Raw genomic sequence first — 24,914 nt, 5'->3', positions numbered from 1 at the left:
CAAGAAGTGGAGTCCCAGAATTGACATAATGATGACTCATTCCCTTTGACTCCCACCACCTCCAAACCATGGGCTCAGGGAAAAGCCCAGTGGAGATGGCCTCAGTAGAAATGGGCTCACTGTTGGGATGGTTCTTGTAGACACTTCAACCTGGAGGCCAAGCCATCAGTTTTGCTAGTCCTGTGTTCCTGGTCTTAGGGCCATCTTACCTATGTCACTCACAGGGTAACAGATGGCATTGTCAGTAACCTGGGTTTCATATTAAAGATTCTTCATGTTTTGGCTATGGCAGTTTCATGTAGGACCAAGTTTAGGACCAAGACTTTTAAAACTTCAGGTCTTTGTCCGGGTAATGTGTCATATTTACTGAATGTCTTCTGCTACAGTAAAAGCTGTTGATGGAGAAAGACTATTCTGTACTCATACATTCCACTCCCTACCTGTAATGTTATTGGAATATGAAGTTCTTCCCCATCCATTAAAAGGCCTGTGTGACCTGATTTGAGCTCTGGCCCGACTCACAGTTGTGCTACATCCTAAGTCACATACAGCCCATTGGGGGAGGAACTCACCTAAGAGCAACTTGTCTAAGGGAAAGCTTGCTTAGGGGAAGCTAGCTTGCAGAAAGGCTTTATACCTTTTGGTGCTAAGCCAATTAGGCACTGAGTCAGGAAGGTTGTGATGCCTTCTGACTCTGAAAAGAAGTTGGTATTTTGCTTTGGGGGTTCACTCATGAGAAGGACCTTTTGATTCCCTGAATGGGACTCTGAGTAGCCATTTGTTCAGAGCCCTGCCCCCCACTACTCAGATGTCTGTGTTCTTTCAATCCAGTGGTGTATGTAGGTGGTTGTGTTACTTTGTTCAGACAGTGGGAGCCCTGTCAGTTGATCTTTGTACTAATTTCTCTGCTTGTATTTTCTCCACGTTCAGGGTACTGACCTTTTCCCTGAACTAGTAAATGTAATTAAAGAAAAATTTTTGACCCCTTAAAGTTGTCTTTCATTTAAGAAAAGCAGATCAAAGAACCTGTGCTAGCAGGCCATCCTGGTTGTGCTAGGGTGCTTGCTGTTACACCACCCCTCTTCCCCTGGGTGAAGGCAACCCTAAGCAAAAGCTGCCAGTACTACTTACTTTATATATGTGTTTCTTAACCATTTAACATGTATAAAACTATGCTGCCATTTTCATTAAGTTCCTGTCTTTTAAAATTATTTTTTATTTGTTACTAAGTTTTTGAGTGTTATTCTCTTTAACATATTCCCCCCATAACCCTGTGGTTTTTACTGTACCATTATGCACAGCATGGTGATTTTTAGGAATACATGTGTCACTTTATAGAAGAATTGATTCTATATGGTTGTTTATACATTGTTCCCCCATTAGAATATGATTTTCTTGAAGTCAGGGACAGTATTTTTGACCTGTTTTTGTATTCCCAGGTCACAATACAGTATCTGGTACATAGTAAACATTTAGTAAATATTTGTTGATTTATTGACTAAACCTTAATAGCTTGCTTTTTCAAAGTGTATAATATATCAAAGATGTTTCAAAGCTGTCCTGTTTGTCTGTGCTTTCTTCTAAACTTTCCTCTCTACTTTTTGTTTCCCTTTTACAAAACACTGCCCTGATATTTTTCTTTTTTTTCTTTTTGACAACATTTTCTATAGTTGCCTTCTCTGTCCCAAATCTCCCCTAGCAATTGAACAAAAGGGAAAAAGAAAAATACAGACGTTATAACAAGTAAATATATTCAAAGAAAACAAATCCATGTCTTTAGCATATCCAAGAACATATATCTCTTGCACTTGGAGTGCATTATCCCTGTATCAGCCAGTGGGTAGCGCATTTCATCGTCAATTCTTTGGAATCATGGTTGGTTATTGCTTTGTTCAGAGCTGTGAAGTCTTCCCATGCTGTTTTTCTATACACTATTGTTACTATAGAAATTGTCCTGCTTCTGCTCACTTCCCTCTGTATCATTCATATAAATTTTCCTAGGTTTTTCTGAAACTGTCCCTTTCACCATTTCTTACATTATTATGCCATTATGTTATAAATCACAATTAGTTTCACAATCATTCCCCACTTGGTGTACAACCCATTTGTTTCCAATTCTTTGCAATGAGAACAAGAACTGTTTTTATAATATGAGGTATAAATATAATATAAGATAGTTTTATACATGAGTCCTTTTTCTCTTTCTTGACCTCTTTGTTTAGTTTTATTTCATTTATTTTCTAGCTTCTGGCAAACAATTTACTTCTTGGGGTAAAAATCCTTCTTAGTCACATATATTGATGGCATGACCATTTTGACCCCAGACATGGAATCACTTGGAAAATTCTCTGGGTCACGAGAGGGCTGTGACTTGTCCAAGCTCACACAACGAATCCGTATCAAGTTCTCTAAGGATATCAGGTACATACCAGTCAGTGATCTTTGATCACTGATACAAGGAGTGTTCTCATCAAAAGTTATGTGCAGCCAATTAAATTATGGGTCTGAAATTTTTAAAAAGTGGGGCAGGGGGAAGGGAACCACATTTGAAAAACTTCCAATCTGTTCTCCAGGCAGTTCTGAAAGTTGACATAACTGAACCCTGGCAAGTGTCACTTCAAATAGCCTAAGGTAATATTTACATGAATGAAGGACAGAAAAAGGTTCCTTTTGATGATAAAATTGAAGTGGTTTAAATGTAGGAGACCCAAAAGACAATGAATGAGGTATACATTTCTAGGTCTGTGGAAGGATTGGTCAATTTATACCCCTCTTTGACATTCCAGTAGCCCTCCTTACTGACTTTTTGGCTAAGAATAAACCAGATACAATGGCTTAGAATTTTAGTAACAAGAAGCTTTTTTGCAGATCAGTGCAAAACTCCCCTGCCCTCCATACTTGATGGAAGTGAATTTTTTTTATCTCTGCCCACAGTGGATATCACTCAGGGGCTTTGGGGACAGTTGTAAGGTATGTAAAATTATGTCCAGGCAGGGAGTTTCCTTTTGACTTGGCTGCAGATGTGGCTTCAATCCATTGTTCTCCCCATTGTTCAATTCCCCAACACAACATTCAGGGCAAAGAATATTCACAATAAGCAAACAAAGCCTCACCACCAGGCATCCATTCATCTGCCAGGGTGCCTGCATCTATTTTACTGTTCAAATGGAGATGAACAGCCTCCTGGAGTGGGATCCAAATAGAAAAGAGAAGTTTTCTTCATGTGAGTCTGAGGACAAAAGTACAGAGCTGTCTATAAATCGTAATGTCACTAATCTGGAAGGCCTAGAATTTCCTGGAACTCGATTCCAAAGAGTAAACTCTCTCTTTGGTGCTAAATTTACTAGGCTCACTCTTCTCTCACTCTCATGTGCCTAGATGCCTCCTTCTGGGAATATGAAAGGTTTTTGTAGTCCTCAGAAATCTGACTCCCTTATTCAGCCCTCTTGTTTACTTGCTAAAAATTGCTATATTATTCATGTTAATCTTAATCACTGGATTTAAGATAATCCTCCAGGTTCAATAGCAAAGGTATAGATTACAAACAAGAGAATGATATTTTCTGTCCTGAATGTCGGGGTTCAGGTGTTCAGATAACAGATAGATCAATAGCAAGCATTTATTAAACACCTACTGCATGTCAGCCATTATGCTAAGAGCTTTACAAATATTATCTCATTTGAGCCTCACAACAACCCTGGGCGATAGGTGTTATTACTATTCCAATTTTACCAATAAGGATAGTGAGGCAAACAAAGGTCAAATGATTTAGCCAAGGTCACATAGCAAGTGTCTGAGGTCAGATTGGACTGCTTGTCTTTATGACTCTAAGTCCAGGACTCAATCTATTATGCCTCCAACCTAGGTTGAGGATTAAATTTCTATCTTTTCAAGTCTTGCTTCTTTGGGAATTTTCAATTTCAGCAGAGCTAAATAAAGACATGTGTTGTCATGGACAGTCCTTCCAATACAGTGATAGTCCAAGGAACTCTCTGATTTGGGGTCCTGTTCTCTCTCAAGGTGAGTTGCCTCTGACTCTACTCTGAACTCCCCCAACCTCCCACTTTCCCTATTTTGGAAGCTTCTGAGAATGTCCATGTGTCATATTTGTACAGCAGGGCCTTCTTAGAGCCAAACTCGAGCATCCTCATGTCAGTGAAATCAAATATGGGAAACCAATCAGATGTATAAGAGCAAGAACTTATCTACCTCCTGCTTAAAACCCGTGGTCTTCACCTTCATCATTAAAATGACCTGGTATGGAGGAGGTAGGACAGCTTCCCAATGGAAAAATGCTTCCTCCATCGAAGGAAAGTATAAGTGATAGTGACCGTGACAGTGATAGTGACAGTGATAGTGATAGTGGTAGTGGTAGTGATAGTGACAGTGAGCTGGTAAAGTTGGGAAGGGGCAGCTAGATGGCACGGTGGATAGAGTGCTGGGCCTGGAGTCAGGAAGACTCATTTTCCTAAATTCAAATCTAGCCTTAGACACTTACTAGTTGGGTGACTCTGTGCAAATCTCTTAACTCTGTTTGACTCAGTTTCCTCATCTGTAAAATGAGCTGGAGAAGGAGATAGCAAACCACTCCAGTTTCTTTGCCAAGAAAACCCCAAATGGGGTCACAAAGAATTGGACATGAATAAAAAAAAGACTGAAAAAAGTTGGGAATGCCAAGCCTGGGACCATCATTCACCCTGTTTATCTTCCTGTGAAAAGACCATTGGATGGGTGACTTCCCTAGTTTGGTATTTCCTTTTTCACTCCTCTCTGATTTCTCATGGCCTTAAGCTTTTGTTTAGGTGACTTAAAACACTCTGTAATAATAAAGGCCTATTGTTTTAAGCATTACTGCTCTGCAGATCTCTTTGGGACCCTCCTTGAAATCTCTTGACCATAGCCAATAGGCTTTGACAAAACCATGAACAACTCAATTGTAAGTTACTGCTAGTTACAGTTACCTCTAGGTCACTGCTCTCCTGGTTCTCCTCCTATTTGTGTGACCCTGCCGCTTTCTAGATTTTCATGCATGTTACCCACTAACTACACATGTCACCCAGAGCTCTATCCTTTGCCTTCATATTTTTTTTCTCTATATGGTCTTTTTTTCTCTATTATTTCTTCTCCTGGCCCTATTCCTGATTTTCTGTACTCTAAAATCACATCTCATCCTGGAACTTCCCTCAATACTTAGGGCCTCCATGGCCCAGAACTGCTCACCATTGAATATTCATCCTTCTGCAAGTGCCACCTCCTTTCTTCCATTGGTCTCTCTCCTTACTATCTGGTCTTTCTCTACCATTCCACAGAAGCCTCCTTGCCCTGGAAGTTTACTCCACCCCTAACACATATATGAGACATATACCATGCCCCATGCATCCCCTTCCTCTTGCTAGCTGGTTCCTCCCATAACCTCCATTTTAAGGAAAATGGTCATGTCTTCATTCTTCTCCAGTCTTTTCTCCTATCTTTCTGTACTTAAAAAAAATTTATTCCTCTGCATATGGAACTTACTGCTTCTGTATACACCCTTTTCAGTTTCTTTTTATTCATATAACCTGAGCCCCCAAATTTATTACTATGACATTCCTTATTGGTACCACTATCACATCTGTGAAAGGAGCAGGGAAGAATTGACAAGAGCGGAGAGAAGAAAGATTAGGTCTCTTCAGTTTCTTTGATTTCTTCATTGTCTTCCACTTTCAAGAGAGAAGATAGCTATTCCAACCTTTTTGGAGAAGAGACTCCCTTTGATGGAGAGAAAGGCTCTGCAAAGAAGCTGATATATAGAACTTTAATCCTGTCATTTTTCTTAGCTTACTACTCCAGAGACTTTGGGGAGGTTTCCCATTTGGGTGATATCTTGGACTTTCTCTCTCTTGGTTGAGCTAACTTATTTCACTCCCAATGGGAGAGCTCCTTCAATTTGCATTTTCTGGTATATATCCTCATATGTATAGTTTATCTGATTTCTGTTTTGCTATTAACTTAAATAAGTTTCTTTGCTGCTTGATATGTGTTTTCATTGTGGAACTGGTGTATGGAAGAAGGAGTCATGCTTTGGATACAAAGATTGAACCCCTCCTTCCCTTATTAAACAGCAATTGGGAGATTAACTTGAACCTAAAATGTACATCTCCTAGACCCGGGGTGGGGAACCTGTGGCCTCGAGACCGCATGTGTCCCTCTAGATCCTCAAGGGTGGCCCTTTGACTGAATCCAAACTTCACAGAACAAATCCCCTTAAGAAAAGGATTTGTTCTGTAAAACGTGGATTCAGTCAGAAGGCCGCACCTAAGGGTCTAGAAGGCCACAGGTGATCTCAAGGCCACAGGTTCCCTATCCCTGTTTATATTTAAGGGAGCAGACAGATATAATTCTGACCTGGTACCCATTCTCTCTAAGGAGCACAGAGCTTCCTCTGGCCCCAACCTGCTACTTCCTTTTCTGGCAAGAACTAAGATCTTCTCTGGAGAAGCATTGAGAGAAATGCTGCTAGAAGTGTGTCTATTCTTGTATCCCTTTGAGCCACATGCAACAATATCCTTTGCTACATGTCTTATCTTCCCATATTAGAATGGAAGCTCCTTCAGGACAGTGACTGTTTTTCTTTCTGTTGTATTTGTATTTCCAGATCCTAGAACAGCGCCAGGTACAAAGTAGTTGCTTAATAAATGCTTGTTGAGCCATACCAGATCTTAAATTGTATTATAAAGCAGCAGTCATCAAAACTACTTGGTACTGGCAAGAAATAGAGCAGTGGATCAGTGGAATAGATTAGGTATACAAGACACAGTAGTCAATGTCTACAGTAAGCTATTGTTTGATAAACCCAAAGACTCTAGCTTCTGGGATAACAACTCACTATTTGACAAAAACTGCTGGGGAAACTGGAAAAGAATATGGCAGAAACTAGGCATAAACCAACATCATACACCATATACCAAAAGAAAGTTCAAATAGGTACAATTTAGATATAAAGGCTGATACTATAAGTAAACTGGGAGAGCAAGGAATAGTTTACGAGTCAGATTTGTGGAGAATGGAAGAATTTATGCCCAAACAAGAGATAGAGAATACTATAAAATGGAAAATGGATCTTTTTGATTACATTAAATTGAAAAATTTTTTCACAAGCAAAGCCAATGCAACCAAGATTAGGAAGGAAGCAGAAAACTGGGAAAGAATTTCTAAGATATATAGAGAATTAAGTCAGATTTATAAGAATACAAGTTATTCCCCAATTGACCAAAGGATATAAACAGGCAGTTTTCAGATGAAGAAATTAAAGCTATCTGTAGTCATGAAAAAATGCTCTAAATTACTATTGATTAGAGAAATGCAAATCAAAACAACTCTGAGGTACCACATCACACCTATCAGTTTGGCCAACATGACAAAACAGGAAAATGATGAATGCTGGAGAAGATGTGGAAAATTGGAACACTAACACATTGTTGGTGGAATTGTGAACTGATCCAACCATTCTGGATAGCAATGTGTAACTATGCCCAAAAGGCTATACAAATGTGCATACACTTTGGCCCAGCAATACCTCTTCTAGGTCTGTATCCCAAAGAGATCATACAAATGGGAAAAGTACCTGCACGGACAAAAATATTTGCAGCAGCTCTTTTTGTGGTGGCAAAGAATTTGAAACTGAGGGGAGGCCCATCAACTGGGGAATGGCTAAACAAGTTTTAGTGTATGAATATAATGAAATACTATTGCACTATAAGAAATGATGAGCAGGAAGACTTCAGAAAAATCCAGAAAGATTTGAATGAACTGATGCTGAGTGAAGTGAGCAGAACCAAGAGAACATTATACGCAGTAACAGTAACAATGTGCAATAACTAACTTTGATAGACATCTCTTCTTAGCAACGCATGGATCCAAGACAACTCCAAAGGACTCATGATAAAAAAATGTCCACATCCGGAAAAAGAACTATGGAGTCTGAATGCAGATTGATGCATATTATTTGCTCTTTCTTTCTTTTTTATTTGTTTTCTTTTTTTCTTGTGGTTTCTCTTATTGGTTGTAATTCTTCTTTACAACATGACTAATGGGAAAATAGGTTCAATATGATATATTCATAGAGCTTATATCAAATTACAAGCCATCTTGGAGTGGGGGAGGGGAGAGATGGGGACAAAATTTAGAACTCAAAATCTTATGGAAGTGAATGTGAAAACTAAAAATAAATAAGTTTTTTTAAAATGCTCATTGACTTGTTATAATATTATTATAATAATATATGAGTAATAATATTACTATATAATATATAATATAATACTATGTAATAATATTATATATAAGTAATAATATTACTACTCAGATACAGTGACATGGTAGAGTGAAAAGGAAAATGGACTGAAAGTCATGTGATCTCCATTCCAGTCCTTGCTTTGCCCACCACCTAGCTGTTTAACTGTGAACAAGTCACATAGCCTCTCAGTTCCTCAGTTCCATCATTTTTTTTTTACAATAAAGGGATTATTCTAAAGTATAATCTCATTCCCTCCCAGTCCTATTCATTTATTTATTTCATGAGTATTTTTAAGCACCAACTAGGTGCCAGGAATTGTGCTAGACATTGGAAATACAAAGACAAAAACAAAATAGTTCTATCCCTCAAGGAACTTAGATCCCTTGGAGGGATAACAATATAAACATGGATAAACAAATACAAAATATATACTGAGTAGAATCAAAATAATTTCCAAGGAGGGTAAGCACTGGAGATTGAGGTTTTCTGTAGGACTTACACTTGACTTAAGCCTTTCAGGAAGCTAGGAATTCTAGAAAGCTGAGGTGAGAAGCCAGGGGATTTGAGGCATGAGGACAGCCTTGCAAAAGATGGCGTGTCACATATGGGGATAGAGTGTGTAAGTTAGTAATTTCTGGAAAGGTAGGCTGGAGTCAGAGCATAAAAGGCTTTAAATACCAAACAGTTTATATTTTATCCTAGAAGCAGTTGGGAGCCACTGGAATTTACTGAGCAGAGACATGGCATAGGCAGACAAACCTGACCTTTAGGATTATCACCTAGACAACTATATGGAGGCTGGATTTCAGATGAGGAAAGCTTGAGACGGTGAACACAATTAGATAGACCATGACAATAGACCACATAAGAGGCGATGAAAGTCTGAAGAAGGGCCTAATGTTCTAGATGCTATGACTAGGGGGTCAGTTTCCCTTCTAGAAATGGGTAATCCTATTTCTGATGCCCTGCTATTGAGATTTGTTGCCCAATTAATAATAATACATTATGATCATCATTTTTTAAAATTAAGCAACCACATGTGTCTGATGCTCCACAAAGCTGTAATCACAGAATTATTTTTATTTGCATACAGAGTCAAGCATACAGCCAATAAACTTATAACTGAGATTTTGGAACAAGATGAGTCTTAGAAAAAAAAAAGAAAAATACAATAACACAACAACCCTTAGCCCTACATAATGGATTCTCTTCTAAGGATAACTCTGTTTATAAGCAATTATCCTAAAGTGTTCCATTTCCAAATATAGTCCCTAGAACTGAAAGCAGACCAAATACAGTGATGCTGTACCAACAGATAACTCAATCTTTGGGTGCCACAGACTTCTAAATGTTTACATTGACGTTTGAAGGCAAGTAGATGAGGGCTCTTTAAACTCTGCTTTCGATGAATTTTGTTTTCCCCATTTAGAGGAGACTCACTGGCCATACTTCCTGTTTAAATACAACTCAGGCATCCCCCCTGCCTTTGATGCTCAGAAATCCATCTTCCCCATTTTTCGATCAGTGTGCAGTGCATTAAATGGTACAGCAGATGGTGCTTTTTGATGATGTGTTTCTACATGGAGCAACATTTCGCCGTGTATGCTGCATTATCAAAAAATCAAACATGTAATTATGCAAATATGTATGCCTTTATAATAATCAAGTTTTATTGTAAATGGTTGATGCACATCAATTTGATCCTGTAGTGCTGCTTTAAGTGCGGCTTAAGTGGCTTTTCAGCGTGCCCAGAGGCAACACAAATGCATCTCTGGAATATTAATAAAATCCTGAATCTTTGAGACACCAACTGGAATCGTATTGCTTGTACTGATTGAAACTAAATGCTAATCCTTTCCTTTTAAAAAAAATCCCCTTTGTTATTTAAAACACTGATATTAGTATGATATGAAGGGCCATTTTATTTTAAATTGTATTTTAATGTAGTTGTTAAAATAATGCCTAATCATACTACATTCAGGCTGCACAATGTAAATTTGATGAGACATGAATCCAATCATTTTGCAACAATGAATGCCAGGATGAGTTTTAAGCAGTCCAGTGTTTCTAATTCTATAAAATTCTATAGCCAGTGGGGGTTTAGAGGTTTCACTTTTGGATGCCTGTGCCCATCCTTTGTGGGCATATGTACTGCAAATGCTTGTTCTAGAAACAATTGACTGCTTTGGGGGAAAAAATAAAGGATCCTCTAAGTTGAATGCCTGGGGGTGTTTCCAAGCAGGATTGTACCATCCATTGCCAGTGGAACTTAACAGTGAACCCAGGGTTTCAGGCATCAGTCTGTTTCATTGATACATAATGGTGCCCATCTCCCCAAACACATAAGCTTTTGCACATTCTGGTGTGGTTAAGCTAAACAGATGGACTGTGGGTACCGATGATCCATGATTATAATTTATTTTCTGCCTGGTTTTTCCCCCTCCTAGAGAGAAATAAAGGATGAACAAGGCAGAGTACAAAAAGGAACAGCCATGGGGTTTTAGAGAGGAGAAAACAGCAGTGTCATCCCCATGCTCTAGTTCTACTTTTCTTATGCTGGTTGCTTCCTAGGATTCTTGGTTTTGCCATCATTTCTTGTCAATGATTCCCACTCTCTCAAAAGGAAGGCTTATGCTTTCCCTCTGGCTCACCATTTGCTTTTTCCTAGAATCCTCTTAACAGAACTCATTCTCTTCTTCCACCGGTATTGCTTTGTGTGGTTTCTGCTTTTCTTTTTACCTTTTCCTTCCTTTTCTGCACCTAAGTCCTCCTCCTATTCCACTTTGTGATATCATCTGATTTATTGTTTCTATGCTGACATCTTTATACCTCTTCCCCTTTTCCTCCTCTTGCCTCTCCCTGGCCTGAGAAGTGTTCTTTATAGAGCAAATTCACTGCATTCTGTTCTTCTTTGTCAACACATTAATCCTCGTCACTTTGGGGGTCAGCTGTTCTCTGCCTCCATATTCTCAATGCTGGAGTGTGCTGGTAAATGTTTAACAATCAGATCTCTGAGGAAAACAAAATGTAAACATGACACACTTTTAAGTTTGATCTGCATTAACATTTCTTCCATCATTTTCTTATGTCTAGGCAATCAACAAAATAATAAATTAAGCTTTGTAGCTCTTACCAATTTCTGAGGCTCACACTGATAATTTGAGCTAACTCCAGCATACCCTGTCTTTATACTCCTTTTTGAAAAAGTTGTCTCCCATCATCTTGAGGCTTGCAGAGTTTCACTTCAATGTACCTCTGTGGAGTGAGTTGGGTATTGAAGGTTTTCTTATTGCTTGCAGGTCTTTCTTTCAGCACATCCTAGAATCACTTTCTAATGACATAAATATCTGAGATAAAAATGTTTCAAGTTTAATGAGCAGTTTTCTTCAGAGGACTTCTAAGTACTAATAACTTAATGGGCCAGAATTAGATTCAGAAAAACTTGGGTTCCAATCCTGCCACACACTGGCCGTGTGACTTGGCAAGTGACAACTGCTCAGTGCCTAAAGCAACCCTTTAAAACTGTAAGTTCCATAAGCTGATGCCTGTCTGGGGAGCGAGTTTCCACACTTAGAGTTCCTTAGGCCAATGAAACCACAGGTCTATTTTTTAAATTTTTATTATTTTTTTTCTATCTTCTTAAAAAAACCCAATAACAACAACTTAATTGACTATTTATACCCATTTTCCTGCTCTGTGTGAGCCTAGTTATACCTGCTTTGCTTTTCCCTTGGCTTCATATTGATGGAAAATAATTTTTAAAATTGCAATTGATAAAACCTTTCAGCATGTATAAAAATTAAATTGTAGGCTCTTTATTATAGGCTATCTGCATCTGGTGCAATGAGGACTTGGATACCAAGATGAGGGAAAGACACAATTTTATTTAAAGGATCTAGCAGATGATAGCCCAAGGATATATATTTAATGTCATTTCCTGAGGTCTTCACTAAATGGTGGAAAGAGCCTGCAAGGATCTGAGGTTTCATCAGGTTGGAGAAGCCATCCACTTCCTGGGCTATCGAAGTTTTAAAGAACCCTTGGGACCCATTCCTCTAGCCAGGGAAGATGGCACTCTACTAGGTTATTAGGAGCTAATCTTGTATAGCTCCATGACATGGTTCCACATTAGAATTTCTAATTGTAGCACATTTGTGGCCTTCCACTAACCTTCACATACACACACACACACACACACACACACTGCCATAAAGTGGCCATTTGTAAAGAGTTTTCATAGTCTGTCTGTAACTATAATTTCCCATTTGAGCCTGATTCTTCCAACTCCACAACTCTCCAATCAGAGTCTTAGGGTTGCTCCATGAGAACTGTATGGCCTAAAAATAATTATGTAGGAATGCTTTCTAAAGAATGGGACTTCAACTAGAAAGGGTCAACTGGGTACCAAATTTAGAGACAACTAACAGCTGCCCTTTAGCTAGTCACTAAAACAATAGAGCTTAGCAGCTAGTCGGTGAGAATAACTAGTCAAAATTAATCTACTAATGGAAAGCTGGCATAAATGTCTACTTTTTAAAAATATTTGCTCCAATATTTATTTATTACATTTCTAAAGCGCCTTTCCTCTTCAGAGCCTGAACACTGAAGCAGGATGTTAGGGTTGTTGTTCAGTAATGTCCAGCTCCTCATGACCCCAGTTGGACTTTTCTTGGCAAAGATACTGGAGTGGTTTGCCATTTCCTTCTCCAAATCATTTTGCGGATGAGAAAACTGAGGCAAATAAAGGTAAGTGACTTGCCCAGGGTCACAAAGCTAGTAAATATCCAAGGACAGATTTGAACTCAGCTCTTCCTCACTTCAGGCCTATCACTTTATTCACTTTGCCACCTAGCTGCCTTAGGATATTAGGGACTGACTCCTCTGCTTTTCTATGTGAGCCCCCATCCTCTGGGGATCCTGAGAAGGATAGTGGAATGATCTTGGAGCTGGCATTAAGGGAGGTGGTGATCCCATTGGGTGGAACATGTGTGGTCCAAAACCTAGTAGGGATAGAGGTATAATTCCAAGAAGAAGGAGTAGGGCAATATTAACCACTGCTGGGGGACCACTGTGAGAGAGTTTGAAATAATTGGCAAAGGCTTCTTCTTCAGCTGCTGGAGGAGGAGGAAGAGCTCCAGGAAGTCTTGGGACAGGCTCCAGTTCAATTCCAGAGTCTGTGGTTCCTTATTTTTCCTTTTCTTTTCCTCCTGCTGTCTGGGATCTTCCCCATTTCACCTTAAGCCTGTGCACCCTTATAATAAGTTTGTGGAAAGACTTCTTTGCAACCATCTTCACAGCTTGCAAACTAGATGAAAGTATACTGCTACCTCTATACAATGGTTGAGATGGCACCAAACTTGTAAAAGTGATTTCTGAGATCAGTCTCTCTGACTGTATCTCCCAGGCCACCAATGTATACTGTGGTAATGGTCTTATCATCTGGTAGATCCAGAAAAGGCTTTGTCAAAGCCTGTTTTAGAAGCTTGTCTGCCACAGGATCATTAATACCATATTAGCCATCTTTAAAGTTCTAATTAGCAAGAAAATCATCAGGACCCATAGACTTCTCATGTCTCTACTGACACACTGCTCCTCTTTTACATTCTCCTTTCACCCAGAAGGAATAAATGTAAGGACGACTCCGTTTGTAGTACCATGTGGCCTTGACCAATTTGAGCTGCATGTCACTGGTAGCTGTAGGCTTCCCAAGGACATCCACTGGCCGAGTTCTATCAGAGTTAGAAATACCTTGCTTAACTTTCTGGGTGCAATTTGTTTGTTTGCATCAGACTTGGGCACGTCATCTTTAAGGGACAGTCCTGCATCATAGACTCGAATAGGTAAACCATATTCTGGGTCCACAAGGCAGGTCTGACATTTTTTCGCTTGTGGCAGGTTTGACATACTTCAGTCTTCTTAAAATGCATGTGAACACTGGTACACCAGTGGAACACGGTCAACAGCCTGGCACACATTGTTCATTCTTTTCCATACTTTTCTTTGGTCACCTGGATGTAGAGATTTGTCCAAGGCATGTCTGACACAGAATAGGAAAGTGACCATTCTCCCAGTTCTGGCTGTTGTAGGTGCTAAAGGCCAAAGACGTCGCCATCTTGGAAGTGGCCATGGCCATGGCCTGCTGAAAATAGGAGCCAAGGCGCTGGCCCCAGATTGGAGCCGCTGTGATCCCAGCAGCCCCTGTGGTGAGCAGCAATGCTCTTGCTTCCTTCTGGCCATAGAGATGCCTCCTTCTACACCCACTTCTTCCTCCCAGCATCCTAGAGTGTTGCTCTGGCAACGTGTTTCCTAGGATACTGGGTTAAGGATGGTGGGAGAGCTTCTTTTGTATCCTCCTAGGTCTCAGCCCAGGAAGATGGAAAAGGACAGAGATCCTGATTTGGATAAACAACACTAGGGAAAGACCATGGACCAAACAGTGGAGGGGTCAAGGCTTTGTCAACAATGGCTCTGGGTAGTCGGTACAGAGCTGACCAGCCCCCGGTGTAAGCATCTTAATGAGAGTGTGGATTTATTACTTGCCCAAGTGCAAAGACTCCTAGTTATTGGCTCTCCTAATTTCCATTGTGTCAAAATCGTGGAGTTTTTGAAGATTGCCCTAGTTACCCATATTCGTCAAAGCAGACAGGAATCAAAGGGCTGTTTCATCCAGGATTTTTAATCCTGCAGGTAAATCTCGTGTAATCATAGGAACAAAGGCAAGTGAGCCATTCTTACTTGCCCCCTTTGATCTAGCTAGGTAGAATTCATTGCTGCATTGAGGTTCATGTTGTGGCTTCTCAGACCACTCAATCTATGTCAGAAAAATCAATAGCATCACTGTCCCCTGATTGCTTTTAATATGTAAATATGAAACAACATTTTTACATTTACTTTCAGATCCAGTGGCATTTTAAACTCAGTTTAGGGATAAGAACACACCAATAATATAAAGGGCTGGCTCCTTTATATTTATTAAAAGAGTTGTAAATGATCCAGTCTCAGACTTTTGATAAGTTTCCCCAGAAGAAATTGTTTCTGCCTCACAGACGATTACAAATGCAATTCACCTAGGTCTTATGGGTGACAAAGCTTTAATTAGCAGGACATTGTTTCCTAATGTGATTTCACAGTGGGAAAAACAGGAATGCAGATCAAAATATACTTTTACAAATGCCAATTTTAATTGCATTACTGATGGTTTGTAGATTTCTAAGTACTCCATGTACCTTCCCATGTAAGACTGTTCTACCGGAAGAATGAAGTGTGAAATATTAATAATAAAAAGGTAGCATATTTTGCCTAATAAAACACCTTTCAATCAGGGGAGAAAATACTTTTAGTGTATACTGTTTCATTCATTGTTGACCTTATGTATTCACTGTTCACTTAATAACATCAAACACCCCATAAAAATAGTAATGCTCAGTGATTCTCTGCTGCTTGATTCCCTCACAGAAAACATTTGATTAGAGCTGCATTGAAAGGTAAGTGACTTGCCTGTCTGCTGTCAAACCCCTTGAGACCTGGATTAAAAACTTGGCCTCACTCTTCCTCATTCCTTGGTTGCAATGGTAATCAAGTTTCCCTTTTGTAATTTTGGGTGCTTTTATAGTTTAAGAGTTATGAAATTATGTTTCCTCTTTTACCTTTTATTTTTCATTCTTTTTTCTCAGAGTATCTCCTTCAGGAACATTTACTTTCTGGTACTGTTCTTTAAGCAACAAATCAGTACACTGAGTCACCATACTCCATAGACATATCACAGATCGTACCCCAGAATACTAGCAGATATTAACTTAGTCATCCATGCTTAGTGTTTTTAATAGGGAAACGACAACTTTTATTCACCTTCTTTCCAGATGCAACTCCTGAGGCATAGAGAGGTTAAACAGCTTCTCCAAGGTTAGTCACCAAATCAGTTGGAAAGCTGAGTCCAAACCTAATCATTTCATTTCTCAGTCATCTATAGTCCTAATGACCAACACTGAGGAAAATAATAGCCCACACCCATCTCCGAAGTGTTTCCTTTCTAATGAAGCGCTCTCTCTCTCTCTCTCTCTCTCTCTCTCTCTCTCTCTCTCTCTCTCTCTCTCTCTCTCTGCATCTAACATAATAGGCATCCCTGCTCTTCTTCTACTGGGAGAGGAATTGAAGCGGCAATGATATTGTTTCAAAATGACAGATTTAATTTTAAAATGTAGCCTCGATGTTCTAAATGAAATGATTATTTGGACAACGGATCTTCACTCCATTATAGCTCTGCTGGGTCCTTGTCTTTTCAGCAGGCATGTTTGTGGAAATTTAGATGTTTGCCTCGATGATTGGAAAAGGGAGACATTTTATAGTTCTAATAATGCTTGTGATTCATTCTTGGTGCTTTGGAGAAACCAAGTAGTCTGTATTTTTGTTTTCTTATTTGTTTGGTTTTTTAAAGCTCTGCTTTCTGAGGGAAGAGTCTCATTTTCTGGTCACTGTAAGTTTTATGACTTTTTCTCCCCATTTCTTGTTAATTGCTTCTTAATTTCTTATTGACCCACAAGCTAAAGGAGGATTGTTTGATTCACTGACTTGGGCTAGAGGGATTTTCCATAGGAAATTAAATAGGTTGACCCAGCTTCTTTGGCTAGAAATCAGGCTGTTAAGCCTTAATAACTATATTTCCTCAATAAGACAAAAGAACAAACAATATCAATATTAGAAGACTCCAGAGGGCTAGAGCCCTGCTTGATCATCAGGTAAACATACTGCTCAAATAAGGTTGGGGCGGAGCGGGGGAAGGAAAAGAAGAGAATGAACATTTATTAAGTGCCTACTATATGGCAGATGTGCTAATTGCTTTACAGATATTATCTCATTTGATTCTCACAACAACCCTGGGAGGTAAGTGCTAATTATAATCCCCATTTTACAGGTGAGGAAACTGAGGCATCTCTACCAGGCCTTCAAAAAAAGTTATCAGATAGCAGTGTTGGTGCAGCTTGTTCACGTAATTCCACTTGTCACTTGTATTGGATTCACAGCCTTTGTCTTACTCATCCTCATCGAGCCAAAGCTCTCCTACCGTTTGCTTCTTCTGTGATGTTCATTTCAAGTACATCTGCTCTGTAATACCTGCCTCTTAGTCTGTCTCCAGTTTCAATGTAATTCTCTCTATTTGCTAGAAGAGGCAGTATATATAGCATAGGGAAAAATGAATGGATTTGTAAAGTAGGAGTAACCATAAGGCTTACCACAGTGGGTTTGACGAGGATTAGATCAGGATAACATATGAAGGTGCAAGGGAAATGTTATTGATAGACTTGTTCTACTTAATTTCAGAAAGGAGAACTGAGAAAAAAGTTAGCAATTCTGAAGAGGGAAGTTTAGTGTTAATGTGAAGAAAAACAGTCTAATAATTAGACCCATTTACGATGGAATGCATACTCTCAAGATGTAGTGAGTTTCTCCTCTCTAGATGTCTTTGCGCAAAGACTGGATTATGGCTTACCCAGTAGGTTGTATTTGACATTCCTGTTCAGGCGTTGGCATTCTGTCCTTCAAGAGGTGGTAGATAAAGTATCTGACTTGCAGTCAGGAAGACCTGAGTTCAAATCCAGCCTCAGATACTTATTTGCTGTGTGACTCTGGGCAAGTCACTTAACTTCTGTTTGCCTCAGTTTCCCCATCTGTGAAATAAGAATAATAATAATAGCACCTATATCCCATGGCTGTCTTCAAGATAAAAGGAGATAATTGTAAAGCATTAGCATAGCTCTTAGCACACAGTAAGAGCTATATAAATGTTGGCTGTTCTACAGGCTCAATCCCACTGGCATATCCACATCAGATGGCAGAGTTCAGGAACTCACGCCCAGAGACCGAGGGATTAAGTAAGGTCAGAGGAATATAGAACCAGGTGTTTAGGTCAGAGTGTGAGCAACAACAGGTCTGTAAGCTAGACACTGCCAATGTACATGGGCCCATACACAGAAGTAACAGGAATATCTGGCTGTCGTGCAAAGAAAGGGAGGGGAAAGCATTAGTTTTGACAGAACATGATAGAGGTTTTATCAGCCAAACTATTTGCTTGATTCATTGACTGAAATCTAGTAGAAAGAATATTGGATTGAAAATCAGAAGACTTGGATTCTGGAGCTGGTTCTACAGTTGATTATAATCTCAGAAAAATTCCTTTTTTTTTCTCTGTACCTCAGTTTACCAATACGAACAAAAGTCATACCTGATTCAACATATTACTTAGATTTTTGTCAGGGCAAATAAAAGAAAAATTGGAGAGACTTTTTTTAAAATTATTTTTTAAGTTCTAAATAGACAACCACTATTGTTACTACTTGCATCTCTTTTATAAGTTTTCAGAGGGAGTTTGGAATTTTCAAGTGGCTTAATGACTTTTCAGGGTATATATCACTGCCTGATATAGAGAGTTTTTTCTCACATTTTTCACGCTTGACTTTTGTTTCATATGTGATAAATCTTTTGTTATTCTTCTTTGGAATATATTATCTCAAGAAATTTTGTAGCTGTTTTCTGTTCAAGATATGAATTTTCAAATATGCTGCAACAAAAATAATATCAATTAATGTATATATAGCCCTTGAAAGTTTACAAAGCACTTTCCTCAGTACTTAGTACAAACATTATTATGCCCATTTTAAAAATGAGGAAACTGATGGTGAAAGAATTTAAATGAATAACCTAATTAGCAATGTGACCTGAACCTATATATTTTCTTCCTTCCTTCCTCCTTTCTTTCTTTTTTCTTTCCTTCCTTCCTTCCTTCCTTCCTTTCTTTCTTTCTTTCTTTACTCCTTTCTTTCTTTCTTTCTTTCTTTCTTTCTTTCTTTCTTTCTTTCTTTCTTTCTTTCTTTCTTTCTTCCTTTCTTCCTTTCTTTCTTTCTTTTTTTCTCTCTTTCTAGACTAGGTCTCTCTGTCCCTTCCAGGCTGAAAGTGTAGCAGGAGCCACTCATGACCCTGATACCACTGCTAATTGGCCCTGGAACTCTGACCTGCTCAGTTTTCTGACTTGTGTCTATTCACTTTCCTTGGGTAGCCAGGTAGTCCCCACTCTTGGGGAACATATCACATTAGTACTGGACTCAATACAGACACCTAACTGGCATTACCCTACAAAAGCTCAGACTCTCCCAAGGGAGTGATTGTAAGCTTGTGTTACCATTCTTGGCCTGAACCTATATATCTTGATTCTTACTGTACCCATGCTACTATAACATGCTATATAATGCATTCATTCATTTATAAACTCACACATTCAATAAGCATTTATTAATAGCAATAAACATTTATTAACTGTTAACACCAAGAGCAGTAGTGTGGGATAATGGATAAAGAGATGGCTTTTATCAGGATTCAGTCATGGAGATAGATTCAAGTCCTGTTTCTGACATTTAGGTAACCCTGGGCAAAACACAATTCAGTGCCTGCAGGTAGGTCTGTTAGACTCTAAGTTATAAATGAAATTTCTAATCTGCAGTGGCAGAGGGAGTTTCCACATTCATTGTTGGTAAACAAACAAAACACTAAGTTATTGTCTCACTCCATTCTTACTAGTAAGGTAGGTATTACTCTGTTACTATTTAGAAACAGTTGGTCAAATAGTCCTAGTTTCTAACCTTTGCCAAGTAGCATGTCCAGCAAAGTGAGAATATGGAGGCTTTGAGATCACTGCCAGTTTGGAACAGGATTTGAGAACTCTCTCTTCCAACAGGGACAAAGAGCATTACCACATGAAAGAGGTGAGGTTAGTCAGAAGTGACAATCCGGTGTTAAATAATTAAATTGTTTTAGCTGTTAACTGTAAGTGAATGTTGTTTTTAATTGCACTTTAATAATGCCATGCCCTTTATAACCAAAATTAATGTTTTCTGTCGCTCTGTTTTTGAAGTATGTGTCAGTTTAATTAAACTATTAATGGTAGACAGATTTTTAAGTACTTTATATTCTTCATTAAATTGTATCTGTTCAACAAGCATAAACAGGAAAATAGAGGCGGTTAGGAGCAGATTCACGTTCTGCCTGATAAATCATTCATCATCAGATAAGATGATGAGGCAAGCTTGTTTGGGTGTTTGCTCCCAATGATAAACAAATCCACTTTTATGTTATAATATTCATTGAGCTCATTGACAAATAAATATCTCTCTTCCTCTTTTTTTTTAAAAAAATACAGAGGGAAAGGTTTGGCTGACTTTAACAGATGACTAAAAGGCAAAGAAACTGGGGCTGGAAGGGTGATGAGTCCATCAGTCCATTTAGCATAGGGGCTATATTTGTGCCATTTGATCCATGGCAATTTCAGGAAAGTAACCTTTCTGGAGCTGTGATTATTTTCTCTTTTTTCCCCCTTCAAGGCAAACTACAGAACTGTAATTGGAGATCCTACCAAAGGTATCAAGCCAACCAGATGCAAAACAACCATTTGTTTTTACTGCCAGAAATGACATTTTGTAAAGTAAGCTCTATGCACATCCTGAGCCTTGATTGCATTCCATTTGAGAAAATCAATTCATTCTCAGTGAAAGATCAGAAATGGGCTAGAGCAGAAAGATTTCTTTCCTGTTCATTCACTAGATGGCATATGCAAATAAAAAGAGAACCCTAAGCACTGTCAGTTGTCCTGAGTCTAAACAGCCAGAGATGGAGCATGGGATAATGGAGACAAAGATGGCCTTCCTTTGTGTGGCAGATCAATCAATACCTGCTCATGTGATCTTGTTCCCTATAATGTTAGCAATGAAACCCTTGTGTGAAGTGACAACGGCAGAGAAACATTTGGTCACAAAGCATGTTGTCACAATCACAACTGGCACTAGAATAATTAGACTGATTCTTGTGCCCTCCTTTCGCAAATTGTGGTAAGTGTCCTAACTAGAGGACTGGTTTCATTAAGAATCTGCTGTATTAAGTTGTCATATTCTTAGAAATTCTTCCCCAGTATTTTCATGCATAACCACTAAAAGGGAACAAAATGACTTTACAATCATTCTCTTTCTTGACAAACGTGTATATACATATACATGCATAGAGGAGTAAAGTGACCTATATTGTCATTCATTTTTAATGTGGTATTTGGTGAGCATACTCGTAGTGCCCCTTAAAAAAGAATGAATATAATTTCAAATAATTTTTTAAAAGTTCAAGAAAAAAGCTTTTGATTTTTAAATGCCAGTTATTATTATTAGATTCATCTGCATGATTGTTTTCTAGGAGATTTTGCATTTTTAAAGATGGGCTTTATCCCTTGGCCTGATGATTAACAAAAATTTAGTCAATTCAGATTTGCTTGGTACAGGATGCATGGAATACAATTTCTTGAAATGAACACATATGCTATGAATAATGACAAGAAAAGGAAGAACAATTAACAGATTAATGAACCTGTATTTTGTTTATGCCTCTGAAGTGAAGGATAATCATGCATTCACTGGAGGAAAACCTGACACCTTGATTACAGGTGCCACGGCTTTCAAGTGTTGTCTGATTCTAGTTCCTGGCTATAAAATGTGATACAGGGAAAATTCAAGCACTTCTTGCAAAAATAATTGTAATAATAGCTACCATTTATGTAGCAGAGTAAGGTCTCCAAAGTGTTTCATATATGTTAATTTACTGGATCGTCTTAATAAGCCTGAGTTAGGTGCTCTCATCATCCTCATTTTAAAGATAAGGAAGCTGAGGCACAGAAAAGTTACATAACTTTTTCGGGGTCACACAGCTGATAAGTGTCTGAGGCAGGATTTGAACTTGCGCATGGTTGACTCTAACTCCCACACTCTATCCACTGTACCACCTGGCTTCCTTATACAGTTTAAAGGCATTTCAGAATTATAAAAACTCGGAATTGGAATGTCATGTAGGCCAGTCCTTGACTGAAAGAGGAATCTATTCTAACAAGTGAATCCCTGACAAAAAGTTTAGATGTCACTAAACAATTTCTCTTGAGTGGGACTGCTGCTGCTCAGTATTCCATTTTTGGACATTTTAGAAAGATATTTTTCATCTTGAACCTCACATATTTTCTGGAACTTGCACAAAGGAAACTTTGACTAATACATGCCAAAGGAAGGACTTGAACCAGTAGCTTCCTAACTTGCCACTGTGGCTATAAATAAGTTAAATATGATACGATATGGTATATGATGTGATATGATACAATACAATGTGATATACAGATGAAGAATGATATCTACTATGTCATGCTATCTCTCTTTTTCATTACATTAAGTCAAAATCTGACTCCCTATAACTTGTACCCAGTGATTGTAGTTCATATTTCTAAGGCCAAGAAGAACCAGATCATCTGGGTTCAAACCTGAGTTCTGCTACTGATTTTTTGCATGCCCTTTGACTGTATAGTGCATAAAGGGGAGTTATTTAGTATATGGCTGGAAATGTAGGTTAGAGCCAGATATGGGTTAGATTAGAATATGTCTGGGATGGCTTGAAACAATGCAATTCTGCAATTAGAAAGGAGAAAAATTAGCTATGGAAAGGCCAGTAAGAAATTTGCTATATTTGCCTTATGTGGGTGAAAATGAAAGCCATGGCTATGAAAAATAAAATCAGCAGGAAGATTCAGGAAAGATGACAGAAGTCGAATTCCTAGAGTTTGGTAATTGTTTGGATATTGAAGGAGAAGAAGGAAATGTCAAGGATTACATTGAGTCTTCACATATGGCTGACTGGTAGGTAATGTGATCAAAAGAGCTTTAGATTGAAAGGGAAGGGGGAGGGGGAGAATGGCCTAGTGCAGGGGTGTAAAACCTGCAGCCTCAAGGCCACATGTGGTCCTTTAGGTCCTCAAGGGCAGCTCTTTAACTTAATCCAAGCTTCACAGAACAAATCCCCTTAATAAAAGGATTTGTTTTGTAAAACTCGGATTCAGTCAAAAGACTGCACCCAGGGACCTAGAAGGCCACATGTGGTCTTGAGGCCACAGGTTTCCCAACCCTAGCCTAGTGTGTATATACATATGTGTTTCTTTGTGTGTATATACATATATATATATATATACATATATATATATATATGTATGTGCGTGTGTGTGTGCATATGGGTGTGTGCATGTGTGAGTGTGTTTGTATCTAGCAGGATGGATGCCATGAAGAGAAGTTATTATGTTGGAAGAAGAACAGTTAAGACACTATCAAACCTAAACCCTACTTTCCTGTTTTCTTTTGAGGGAAAAGAGTATGAACAGTTGTTGCTAGACAGCCACATAGAGAAGAAACTGAGGAAAAAATCGATCTTTTCTCAGTCCTTGAAAGACACTATTATGACCAGTGGCTTCAATCTACATTCTTTGTTTAAAAAATGCCACACTTCTAGTCACCCAGGTTCACAACATCCTCACTCCTCACTCTTCTTCATCTTCCAGATCCAATTGGATGACTCTTCCATGAAGCCTTTCATGATCCCCTCAGCTGCTAGTGCCAGTGAAATGAAATTGCCACAATAGGCTTTGTGTATGTACATACATATGTACGTATGTTATATATGTATATAGCATATTAATATATGTGTGCATGTTGTTTCCCTTTATAGAATGTAAGCTCCTCAAGGTCGGGGACTGTTTCATTTCTATTGGAACACTGGTAGGTATCATTGTAGAAGACAGAGGTGATAGGTAAGTACTTCATCTCCTTTATTCTTTGAATGGTAGTTTGGAGTGTGACCTCTTTGGCCACTGACCTCTCCTCCCTGCCTTCCTCCTTTCTCTGGAGATTTAATTAGCCACATTTTGTTGCAAAAATGGGCACCTTTCTAAGCTAGGTTAACATAATGGCCACTGGGTCCACATGATCCTTTCTCTACCATTTTATGGAGTTTATAGCAGATGAAAATTTATTAATACAGCCTCAGGGATTAGTAAAATCCCCAATAGTTGAACATATTTTTGGTTCTCTCTCCTAATTTTAATTTTGGGCATTTTCACTTAAACTCTGGCTTCCTCCATTCTCCCTTTTTCTCAGAGTATATTAAATATACAATATAAGACTTCACAATTGGCCCCAGGTTTCTTTATATATGGAGCAAAATTAGCATACAGGAAAGGTTAAATAAAAGAAGGAAGAGGAGTATGTAACAGTACTTGTTACTGTCTAGAAATGCACATAGAGAAGAAATTGAAGAAAGAATGATCTTTTTGAACTTCTTTCAGTCATTGAAAAACACCATTATAACTAGAAGCTTCAATGTGAGTTCTTTGTTTCAAGAACCTTCATAGACCCAAGGGCCCACCTTGATCTCTCCCTCCTTTGCTACAGTTCAACTCTGCTTTCTCCTTCTCACTTTGCCCATGGATCCTGCTTTATCACTTTGCTCCATCTCAGCTCATTAAAGCCATTGGCAAGGCTCAGGTTACCATCTATTTAACTGCCATTGCTGTTCAATTCCCTGCTCCTTCTTCTCATTTTATTCTCTCACTGACTATATGAATCTTTTTAAAAATTTTCCTGGAGTGATTCAAGTCCACAGTCTTGCCCAAAGATCATCTTACTCCAGACCACTCTTGGGCTGAGAGGGAACCACAAGGAAAAAAATCAATTTTGGATTTGATTCTTATCAATAAAGAACAAAATATTGATGGAGTGGAAATCATAGGGCCTATGAGAGGAAGTGACCA

The 24,914-nt window shown here is 38.7% G+C and overlaps 1 pseudogene; it reads right to left on the bottom strand.

Moving 5' to 3' along the window:
* Positions 1-13,129: 13,129 nt before the first annotated feature.
* LOC118857558 lies at positions 13,130-14,384 on the bottom strand (annotated as a pseudogene).
* Between the last annotated feature and the right edge of the window lie 10,530 nt (positions 14,385-24,914).

The sequence above is a fragment of the Trichosurus vulpecula genome, chromosome 7 (assembly GCF_011100635.1).
Source record: "Trichosurus vulpecula isolate mTriVul1 chromosome 7, mTriVul1.pri, whole genome shotgun sequence".
NCBI lineage: Eukaryota > Metazoa > Chordata > Mammalia > Diprotodontia > Phalangeridae > Trichosurus > Trichosurus vulpecula.
This window is presented reverse-complemented; position numbering and strand designations above follow the sequence as displayed.